General features: G+C 42.9%; 1 protein-coding gene across 1 annotated transcript in view; it reads left to right on the top strand.

The window, feature by feature from the left end:
• ADCY5 (adenylate cyclase 5) overlaps nt 1-12,237 on the top strand; it is a 228,041-nt gene that overhangs the window by 60,981 nt on the left and 154,823 nt on the right. The gene's annotated exons all lie outside the window — the stretch shown is intronic.

Raw genomic sequence — 12,237 nt, 5'->3', positions numbered from 1 at the left:
CCTCTTCAGAGCTGGAATATTATTCATGTAATAAGCTGTAACACCTGTAATGAGAAAGATGAATATAGAACAGTTCATTAGTTTCCTTTAAGAGCGCTGATACTGTAGATATTTATTAATTTAGACTGAAAAATGATTCTCGACTTTGTGCAGAGAATGACAATGTAATCAATCTTGTGCCTTTGTGCACAGCATTCCTTTCAAAGGCAGCAGAGCACAGGATCCAGCTATTCTGTGCCCATAGCTATATTTTTCCTTCTCAGGTGTCGGTTGCATTCCCTGAAAATGCCTCGTATTCAGGGCACACGTTGAATGTGCAGCATGTTGCTTCTCAAAGAGGCCATTCCAGGTTGTTATGAAAACAATCTTTTCATGTGCAAGCAGTGATCACATTGGGTATCAGGGACAGGGTCAAAGCAAGCCCATATTCTATAAAACTTCAAATCTAAACAGTGGGTTGAGAATTTTAGAAGGCTCAGAAGAGTCTTCCCCCATGTGAGCCTGTGCCAATGCCTTTCAATAATAATTAAACGATAATGTCAGATACCCACAGCTAATCTTGGCAAGATGGTATTTTTTGTCTTCATGCTCTGTGAGCAATTTGAATGCCATTCCTTTCTCTTCTTCAAAAATTATTTTTATTAGCATTTCCAAAATACACATTATAGGAGACTGCAAACATTGCAGGGTACCAATCTAACTGTGATTTGGTACAAACTAAAATTACCATCATCAGCAATAAGCAGAGAGACCATAAAAGGGAAACGAAGCAGCACTGCATATTTGTGTAGGGGCAAGGTCAAACGTGAGAGACATCCCAGCCTCTCTGCTGAGAAGGAGGTGGTGATTGAAAGGGTGAGGCACTGGGATCTCACCAGGCTGTGGTGAATGTTTGGAGGCAAATCAAAACAGCAAAAAGGGAGCACAATGCAGGTGGGATGAACGGCCATTGTGTTGTGTCAGGAAAGGTAAATTGTTTGATTTATGAAGGGGACAGCATGACTTAAAGGGGAAAGGCCTGTGAGAAAGAGAAAAACTTTGTCATGGCTCATCTTTTTGCTTTCAATGACTTCATGTCCTGGGCAGGCCTTTTGACGTTGCTTTGTAGGGCAAGACGTGTGCAGTATGCTCCATGGATGAAAAGTACCTTGGGTTAATACCCAATGGCACTGCCTGTACCCTCAGTAGGCTGGGAAAGGCTGGAGTTTGTGGACAGCGCTGCTCTGCCCATGCAGTTTATCTGCCTTGAGACTAGGGACCGCATCCTTGGCAAAGGCACAGCTCAAGCCCCTGAAGCTCTCTAAAGCTGTAAGTTAGGGTTTCTCAAGCTGAACTCCGTATGCAGCTTGTCACATGCAAACCATGTAAAGGCAATATGCAGGACTTTTCCTGCCCATGTACCATTCCACCTTTGCCATGAAGGGTATGGAGAACATCTGTGTGGGCTTCACGTCCTGCTGTGCAAGGGAAGATGAGTGCCCACTGCTGCCCTACTGCTCCTGCAGCTCTTCTCCTGGGATACCTAGGAAGGGCCAGGTGACAAACAGCTGTGGATGGTGATGCTTTTCATTGCAACGAGCAGATTCTGAGAGTTAATATCTCTCCACAGCCAAAGTTTTGACATGCTTGAATTTGAACTAGGGTTTTAAAGGAATCTGTTCTGGCATGGGAAGGAGGAGATGCTTTCCTTCATCTCGTTCTTTCCTGTAAAACCGCAGCAAGCTTTTCTGCAAGGAGGAGCTGACCCAAGTAGTTGTTGTTGCAAAATAAAATACTTTGCAGGAGTAATTTTTTAATTTCATATTCTGAAATGCATGTTGCACTTTAAAACTATGCTTCATTCCAGAATAAAGGCTTTCTGTACATAAACCTTCCAAGGGAGAATAACCCTGGAAATACTGCAATTGAAATATCCAAAAGATGCAGAAGAAAGCTGAGAAAGCAAATGAAACAGACTGAGACAGCAGTCCCCAGCACGAGAAGTCTAATGCTCGATGGGCCATATTCCGCTGTTTGTGCTCATACTGGTTTGCTCTACAAAGTCTCTCAAAGCATCCTGTAATACGATGATGATAGAGAACCATAACAATTGATAACACAGTTATGTCTCAGCCTGCGATAGGTAACTCATCTTAAACTGCAATTTCATTTTTGTGTGCGGGTGTGCTCACAGATCTTACTAGCTGGAGGCCCCGTGGGCATATTACCAGTGCTGTCTCTTGAATTTGCACTCTGTTTGCTCACTGGATGGCTTGATGGTCTTGGGATAGTGGATTTAAGCTCTTCTTTTTCTGAATATAGGGTAAGAAAAATATTGGGAGAAGTGTATATGAACTGGAATGCAAGGGATATTTTCAGGTCATCTGTTTACGGGTGATTGATTGCCACAGCTCTTGAGAAACATGGCTATCTGAAGACCTTTTTTATTTATGGGCAACCTCATCACTGCTTAGTTTGTGGCTTTATTTTACTGCACCTGTCACCCATCCACCCACACCTCCTCCCATGTGCAGTCACAGATACAAAATGGTTCTGTTACACAGACCCAGATTGCATTGCAGACAGATACACTAAAATTACAGTTCAGCATGGCGCAGATGATTTGTAGCTACAGTGCAGGGGTCTATCATTTTAAGTTACTGTAAGCATGTGTTGCTGGAGGGGATTTTAATTAGGGAGCAGTTAGGTGCACCTTTACTGCCTGCGGGGACTGTGTGCATGTTGAGCTCTGTAAGGATGGACCTGGTCTCCAGGTGCCTGCTCTGGTGGCCTTTCAGCATCATAGCCAGAGTGTGAGAGGGCAGAATGGTGCTCAAGCAGCCACACCTACATCAGCATAGCTCACCTTTTACAGTCAGAACTCCATTGCCAGACTCTGCAGTCATCAATTCTTACCGCCAGTGGAGAGCCAGGGATGATAGGAAATAGGTTGGAAAATGCACAGCAGCCAGTCTGGTTTTGTGTGTGGCGTGCTCAGATGGTTGCAGGTGGGAGGATCAAACCTGAAGATGCATTACAGAGAGGTCAGAGACTGAGCTTTTCACTCACACAGATGTTCCACATTCTTGATGGGTTTCCAGGGTCAATAGATTAACTTAACATATTTTCCCAAGACCTAGAAGAAATTACAGATTTAAAATGTGTTCACTGTCAGTTGCAAGGTTGAGTTAGCCTAGGGGAGACTTTAAAACTGCCACTACTTGTGATGGACAAGGGGGCTTTATTTTGTAGAGCTGTCAGTATTTTATGTTAATTTGTTCTGTCACATACGATGCCAACAAAAGATAAAAAGTAACTTTGAGATTTTTGTTAAATAAATGCTTATTCAAGGTTCCTGAGAAGATTGTTGTTGATTCAATCTGTTTCTTTCAATTGTTTTCCTAGGTTAAATCTGGTTCTTCTGTGCTTGAGTACTGTGCTGTAGTACTAATATACTAACTACACTGACAATGAAGACAGGTGATTGACGCTGCCAGCTTCTGTTGGATGTCTTCTAGAGATCTGCACAAGACTTGTGTTGTTGACAGTTTGCTAATGTGAATAGATTTTCTTTAAACACTGCAAAACCTTCTAATTAGCTTGTAAATAGAGTACTACATTTTGAATAAGGGAAACATAAAATAAACCATAATATTTAAATCAGATTTTATTTCTGGCAGTTACCCAGACTCCGAAGATAAATTCTCTTTTATTAGATTACGGTGAGGGTCTATTTTTGCTAGCCTTTGTGTAAACGTATACTTAGCTATGGTTAGAGAAAGATGGGCAGGAGAGAAAAGAGAAGGGTGAGGTGATGTGTCTAAGTGGGCAGGGCTGATAGGGGACTCTTCTGAAAGAGAAGAGTTTCACTTCAATAATAGTAGTCCTTGAAGGTTGTTTGCATTGCTGCTTTGCACTGAGCTGACCTCACATTATCAGTCAGCTTTTGGTAGAATTAATTTCCCTTCTTTCCAGATGAAGGTGGCTTTGAAAACAGAATAGCTCAGATAATCCTAATTTTTCTGGGCCAGGTCTGGCACCTGCAGTATCTTGGCACCAGGTGTGCATCTGCTTCTGTCTCGAAGGAAGCTGGTGCACAACCAGTCCTTCTAATAAAGAGATGATAATATCTCTGCTCGCTCCCTACAAATCCATGTAGAGCCTGCCCATACTGAAAATATTGGATTGTTAAATGAGGAAGATGGGACAAGATGTAAAACATATAGGTGGCTCCATCGCATGCTTGGAATTGTCTCCTGTGGAGGACAACTCTTCCCCTCTTTAGAGGTGAGAAATACTTGAATCGGGAAAAGGCTTGAGTACACACTTCAGAGACATTTTGGGAAAAGATGTTCATTTCCTCCCTGCTCCTTAAGGAAGATGAAATGTAAGGATTTGTGGGACGTGGAATTTTTTTACAATTGTATCATGTACAAAATACAAAGTGAGGTTAAGAAGGGAAAGCCTTTGTGCAATAGTGTAATTCCGCTTTTGCAACTTTGATTTCTGGGAAGCAGGTGTACCTGACCTGCCTCTCCACGCTTGTGCAGATCAATGTAGGTGCATGTCTGTGTTCAAGTCTGGAGGTGTAAATGTGGGGAAGAAGACCTGGCAGTTTTCAGGCTCATTAGATGCTAAATAATGCCTTTGGAACAACCTGTAGTGTCATTAGAGTTTTTGAGGACAAAAAGGTTGTCCTTGAAAATAATTTCTGAACATATTTTGAAGACATCATCTATCTGGAGGTAGGATTGTTACCTGTTTTGTGTAGAGTTAAGTGATCTCAGTTCATTGCACATAAAAGTAGTCTAGCTCTCAAATATAAATATACTTTAAAAAAGCAATATAAAATACGAGAAGAACTGAATAGGGCAACTGCAAGAAAACATGAAGAAAATCTTTTCCTGTTAGAAAATTGTTTTAGAATCTGAGCTGCCACACAAGAAAAAAAAAAAGATTGGAAAACACTTCTGGGATTATTTTTTTTTTGTATCATAGAACTTTCACTGAAATCAATAAAAGTTTGTTTTAAAGTTGCCTTGTCAGAAGTGCAGACTAGCTGCCTTCGCCAGCGAATGCCAAGTGTTTCTGCAACTAGAAAACAGCCACTTCCCTCCCTCATCTCTGCCACAAAGAAATGTAGAATTAGGGGAGGTTTGTTTTTGTTTTTTCCTTTGTGGTCAGTCTAGTGACTGTGAAGTGTCCAGCAGCATGAGTGCAGTGAGTGGGATTTGTTGACGTGAAAGTTTTTTCCCTGTAAACTACTCAACCAGGTACAACCATTATCCTGCAGAGCGATACAGGCTGGAGTCTCTCCATACTCTCCATCGTTTTCTGTTACGTATGTGGAAGTACCTGCCAACTACTCCACCACTAGTTTTGCAATTCATTTAAATAAATACATACTTTGCTGTATCCTGTGCGGGCTGAACCAATGTTTTTTTAGCTGAGCAGTCCCTCTGCAAAATTTTACACGTTAACAGCTCAGCACTTCTCACTCTCGTAGGTAACACCTGTCACGGACTTGTATGTCTAACAGATGCTTAATTTTTCAGTGGAGTAAATACTAACTTGATCTCTGTTTCAGACAGCTCTTGCATATTCTAATGCAGAATAATTTAGGGTTAATATTGCTTGCTTGATTTCAAAATGAAGCAGTTGTTCAAGTTAGGGTGAATAATTCATTTTTCAGAGTTCTTCTAAAGGGTAGATGCTAATATTGTGAAGCTGCAGCTGATGTTACAAAAGCCATTCATGTTAAGAGAACAAATTGCCACTTGGCATGCTGAAAAATTAACCCAATTTACAGCATGGGTGAAGATGAACTCTCTCTGGTGAAAGCTATATTTAAACCACCAATGAGATAATTGTATCTTGGCCTTCCAACACATCCTTATGTAGCACAGATGTGACTGCTTTTTCTTCATAAATGAATACAGCTCTAAGAACTTCTAAAAAATTGTTTGTGCTTGTTTTTCTAGATTTCATGCACTTTTATCCAGAAAGTCTGGAAATATAAAAAATAAACAATATAAGACATGCATACATAATGTGTCACTTCAGGATAAGCCACAAGGTAGGCAAAGCAAAGCCAGTCGATGCTGCTTGTACGGGAACAAAACTTTGGGAGGATTAGTGTAATTTTGTTTCCAAGCAGACTGAGTATCTGCTGTGGGTCACGTAGTTAATGACTGTGCAAATTAATCTAAGGGGAAGCCTCATCTTTCAATTTCTATTATTTTACACGGAAAAATCAGGTGATTGCACAGGCAAACTAGAGTCACTTCTCTATGATGTTAAAAATAAGGCCTATGATCTTTATGTCTTGCTCAACATAATTTTGAATGTGGGGTTTTTAACTTTATCTGTTTAAATCAGCTGCAGGACCTCACAGCAATTTGTACTCCTGCAATTGAGCTGAGCTTTCCTGAGCAAACAAATTACCCACCAAAACAATGTCTTTGTGTTTCTAATAGAACTGGAACAAACACATCTCTTTTGTTCCCTTGTTTGTGCATGATCTGTGTAGAAGATGATAGTGCAGAGCTGGGAATGGCTTTCATCTGCTAAAATCCCTCCACCCGCCAGGCTACAGGAAGATCCTGGAAGCATCCACCACTCTGTATATCCTTTTGCTTCCCTGCTGCCCTGCCTTGCTCTGATTTGGGGGAAATGACAGTCTCAAGTTCGGTGTCTTGTGCCAGGTGAGAGCAGTGGGAAGGCATTTGAACCCTGCAGTGTAGTGTCACCAGACCAGAGCCATCCTGCCCAGCTCAGCTGGGCTGTCACTGATGGTCACAGGATGAAAACAGAGAGTGAGGAGAGGCAGAACAGAATTGAGCATCCCCAAGGGAACTAGTATTTGCTTACTGTCATGGGTTTTCCTTTCACTTTTCTTTCCTCAGCTCATTGGTCTCACAGCTGCTCTTCCATGGTTGTAAGCTTGATGGCTTCCAGGAGCTCCTGAGCTGCTTCTCTTCACCAAGAGGGGCTGTCACTATGTCTATATAAAGGTTGTGTTCAAGCCTTGCCCTTTTCTGAGACTTTCCTCTTTGGGAGAAACTGGCTGGTATTTAGGCCATAGATTTATATGTTTGTTGAGGAGAAAAGAAGTTATAATGCATACTCACATGCAGAATTTAAGCAGGTTAAATAAACAGATTTTCTTCCCATGCAAAGAATAGCCCTGTTGGCTTAAGCAACCTGGGTTGCAATTGTTGCAAGGAGAAAAAAGATGCTCTGTTCTTTTAATAGTATCCAGTCCTCCCTCCAACACGTCAAAAAGCACCTTCTGTGCTCTGCATACCTGCAAATGTGCCCAAGATCCTGTTGTTTAGCCAGCGCTTGCAGGCAGCGTTTGTGGAAGGGGTTTTGTGGCATGTCATGTATTTGCAACTACAAAATGTTACAAATCCAAGTGTTTCTGAGAAAGCTTTGAGTAGCTGTGATGCATTAAGATACTCTTAATCTCTACATGGTGCAACCACATAGTACCTCTTAAGTCATATGCACCTATTTAAATCATAGAATCATAGAATCGTTAGGGCTGGAAGGGACCTTCAAAGGTCATCTAGTCCAACCCCCCTGCAAGGAACAGGGATATCTCCAACTAGATCAGGTTGCTCAGGGCCTCGTCCAACCTGGCCTTGAATGTCTCCAGGGATGGAGCATCCACCACCTCTCTGGGCAACCTGTTCCAGTGTTCTACCACTCTCATGGTAAAAAATTTTTTCCTAATATCCAACCTGAATCTACCTCCCTCTATTTTAAAACCATTACCCCTTGTCCTATCACAACTGGCCCTCCTGAACAGCCTCTCCCCATCTTTCTTGTAGGCCCCCTTGAGGTACTGGAAGACCGCTATAAGGTCACCCCGGAGCCTCCTCTTCTCCAGGCTGAACAGCCCCAACTCTTTCAGCCTGTCCTCATAGGAAAGGTGCTTCAGCCCTCTTATCATCTTCGTGGCCCTCCTCTGGACCCTCTCCAACTGGTCCATGTCCTTCTTATGTTGGGGACTCCAGAACTGGACGCAGTACTCCAGGTGAGGTCTCACGAGGGCAGAGTAGAGGGGGAGAATCACCTCCCTCGACCTGCTGGCCACGCTCCTCTTGATGCAGCCCAGGATGCGGTTGGCCTTCTGGGCCGCAAGAGCACATTGCCGGCTCATATTGAGCTTCTCGTCCACCAGTACTCCCAAGTCCTTCTCCTCAGGGCTGCTCTCGATCCATTCTCCACCCAGTCTGTATTTGTGCCTGGGATTGCCATGACCCAGATGTAGGACCTTGCATTTGGCCTGGTTAAACTTCATGAGGTTGGTACGGGCCCACCTCTCCAGCCTGTCGAGGTCCCTCTGGATGGCATCCCTCCCTTCCAGCGTGTCGACGGCACCACACAGCTTGGTGTCATCGGCGAACTTGCTGAGGGTGCACTCCATGCCACTGTCCACGTTACCGACAAAGATGTTGAAGAGGGCCGGGCCCAACACGGACCCCTGAGGGACGCCACTCGTGACTGGTCTCCACTTGGACATCGAGCCGTTGACCACTACTCTCTGAGTGCGGCCATTTTGCCAAATGATGATTTGTTTTCTATGTGACTAGACAGGTAAAATTGGGCACAAACTTAGTGAACTTCTCAGGCTTATAAGGATGATGAAGATGCAACTTTTGAGTTGGAGCTGTTGGACTCATCCACAAATTTGTTCAGGTTTGTCTGAGAAGAAAAACAGCATGAGAGGAGATGGATTGGATTTTCTGTTTTGTTTTGAAATGGTGTCTTTAACTCTAAATTGACCTGAATCTGAAAAAGGAATCTGGATATCTGAAGCTAATAATAATAAAGCAGTCACTTTGTGAGCCTCAACAAAACCAAAATAAATAACATCTTTGGGTAGGACTTTTGGTTATTAGGTTACAGCTTTTTCAAGAAAAGAGAAGTCTGATTCATGCAGCTCCATACATAATTGAGTGGCTGAATGGCCAGGGATCTCCCAAACTAAAAATGAGAGGAGGCTGAATTTGGAAGAAGAGTTGTTGCCTCAGTTTTTATTAAAGGAGAAACAAACACAAGGGCAAAGCAGTATGTGAAAGGTCACACCACAAGTTGGTGACAGAACTGAAAATGTCATGCATTTGAGTGTCTTGATCACTGCTCAATCTGGCCTTTGTGGTAGAGGGAAACACCTGTCTGTAGCTGATAGACTGAGCAGGACTTGTCTTCGTGCTTATGCCATGCTTTAGTAGAAGGGTTGTATTAAGGCTCATTTCTCATGCTACTGTAACTCTCCTATGTCCTCTCAGCCACGGTGCATTGGCAATCATTTATGCAGAACTGAGTTTTGTGGTGGTGTCGACTGGTTATAGTCTCTCAATGCTAACCTAGTGGCTGTAGGTTAGGAAGAGAATGAATACGCTGTGGTTATCTATATGGTGTTAGATGTTCTCCACTAAGTGGTGATATTGACTGCAATTATGGGAAAATCAGATTTTTTAAGGCTTCAAATGCTAGTTCTGAGACTTGCCGTTCAGTGGGATATTGGTGTAGATTTAGACTGTGGAGAATGTTTTGCAGTTCCTAGCTCTCTACCTGTGGGAAATACCAGATCCTCTAAACTTCAGTCAGATGGTCCACCCAAGCATGGGAACTGATCTAATAAAGGATAATATAAATGATAAAACTGATCTTGGGGGATTGGACTAGATGATCCTTTGAGGTCCCTTCCAATCCCTAACATTCTGTGATTCTGTGAAATAAGGATTAAATATATTACTAGTGGAGTCAGTTGCTGGACAGGTTTGGTGGCTGGGTACCGGAACTCTTCTTTGACCTTGAGAGTGCCATTTAACTGCTCTGTGCCCATAAAGTAGGCATAATTGCTTTGTGCCCATAAAATGGGTATCAGAACTATCTCACAAAGCTAATTAATGTTGGTAAAGTGCTCTGAGGCCCAGAAATAAAAGGGGTTATAGACTATTGGTGCTAAATACTGACATCTATTTATTGATAAAGTAATTTGCCTCTATCATTGTACTCCTGTCTTATTATTTAGGATCAGACTGTTTCTTGCTTAATAATTTGAGTGTTTGTATGTCTGGAGATAGATAGCTCATCAGCTATAAATCACTACAATTAGTGATACTGAATAATCATTTTCTGTAAGGATTCCCTGAAATTGTTGCTTTTTCAGAATTGTCCAGGCACTTAATTGCAATTTGGCATGATGAAAAAGTTTCATTGTGATGAACAACTGAAATGATGGGCCATCTCTTGTCTCTTAACAATTAGCTTAGTCAAATGCGTGATGTACAGTCCTAACTGAACTAGGCTCACTGCGCCATGGATAACCTCTCCTCCCTGCCACCGACACATATTTCCAAGCTTCCCGGTGAACCATGCTTGTTTCCAAGTAGGACCTGATATGCGTTTAAAGCAGAACGTTGTATGGTTTTAAGTACTTAATTGATTCTTGCTTTAATACATGATGGTCAGAGGGCAGTTGCTACTCCCAAATGCCATAAATTTGCCCTGGTTGTCTAGAAATTCAAAAACCACTTCATAGTCTTGTTATGGTGGTCAGTTGGGAAAGTTTCAGGCTCCTTTGCAACAACAAGGTTGGAATGTGCAAAAAAGACCTATCAAGCTGCATTTCCTTAGCTGGCATTTTAACCTTCTTTATTTCCTCTGGAGAAGCTGTGGTTGTGATGTCCTTAAGCTGAAGTCAGATTGTTAAAATACAAACCATTTTCCCAGAGCTTTTCCCTTGCTTTGTGCATAGCTCTGGCTCTGCTGTACTTGTGCATCTCAGCTGGTGGCAGCAAGGGTTGTAGTTCAAAGTGCCACTTATTTTCCATAGCTGTCTTCATCAGCTCTGTCAGGTCTCTACGTGCATTGTTCTCAGCTCTCTGGCCATGCTGCTCCAGGAAGATGGCTGGGGGCTCTGGATCTGAGAGCAGATGTATGTCAATAGTGCCAAAACAAACAAAGTCCCCAGAACCCAAAAATCCCCAAATGCCACAGTAATTTATGTAATAGGATGATGGGCTCTGGCATCTTCCATCTGTGGCCAGGAGATGCTATGCTTCACTCCATCTTCTTTGGAAGGGAAAAGCACGGAGTTTGTGTTTTGCACAGCTGAGGCACAGAAAGGCTGAAACGACTCACGTGAAAGGAAGCATCAGGCAAAGCAGGGAGTCAGCCTCAGCTGTTCCAAAGATCAGATTGGAATCAAGCTACTAAAACATCCATTTTGCTTAATCTATCTTCATCTGTCACAAATCTGAAAGAGATTCAAGCCTGAGAAAGTGGAAGTGGAAGAAGGCAGCCTGTCTTGCACACATCTGGCCCAGGAGACAATCAGAAGAGTGAGGCTGTTGCCAGTCTGTGCCTGCATGTGCATGCATGCTACATACTTCTGTGTGCCCTTGCAAGAGGAGAGGGTGAACTGCTCGAAGTAGGAGTTGTGTCAGGATGCTGGATTGCACTTGTCATGGTAAATGGGAGATTATGGTACTGCGGGAAGATGTGTTCCCATGGTAACTGAAAGCTGTTTTACCCAGAGCTGGAGTGGAAGCTCAAGGTGTGCCTTTCCTATGGTCCCTTACTACAACTTTTTTCATCCAACATTAAGGGCTCATTATGTTTGAATCATATTGATCTGGATGCAGGGATTTTTCAACATGAGGAGGAGGAAGGATAACCTGGTCTCTCTTAGCTGTGAAGATGCTGCTGGAAACAGGATGCTTTGTGGGCTTTGGGGAGTTCAGCAATAGAAGTGTATTTACAGTGCAGCTGTAGGGCATGCACCTTAATGGTTTGCTTAGACTATGAAGCATCAACTCAACCAATATCTTGTTTGAGCTTGGGAACTTTGCACCATGACCTTTATCTGCTTTAGTATTGTGCTTTCAATATTTTATTCAATTATGCTGTTTTACAGATACCATAAAATATTTTGCAGTATGTGCACCTAATGTTTCAGGACGTCGGCCCACAGAGGAATTTGGACTTAGATGTTGGGCTCTCAGTGTCCCCTGCATGTAACTTTGGGAAGTGAGGCCTCTGAGAATGAGCTCTACACCATTGTCACGCTGAGTGTGAGACATCTCCCTCCTATGAAAAGCTATGGATAGTGTTGTGTCTGAGTAGCACCCTTCCTCTGGAGGCTGGGAATTGGTCACACACACATTCCACTTTGCATCCAAGGTCTGCAGGTTGAAGCCCTCCTGAAGGAGTGGTGTGTGCAACCATCCCTTCACAGAC

The sequence above is a fragment of the Tauraco erythrolophus genome, chromosome 8 (assembly GCF_009769465.1).
Source record: "Tauraco erythrolophus isolate bTauEry1 chromosome 8, bTauEry1.pri, whole genome shotgun sequence".
Classification (NCBI taxonomy): Eukaryota; Metazoa; Chordata; class Aves; order Musophagiformes; family Musophagidae; genus Tauraco; species Tauraco erythrolophus.
Note: the sequence above shows the minus strand (reverse complement) of the source record. Positions and strands in the feature narration are given on the sequence as shown.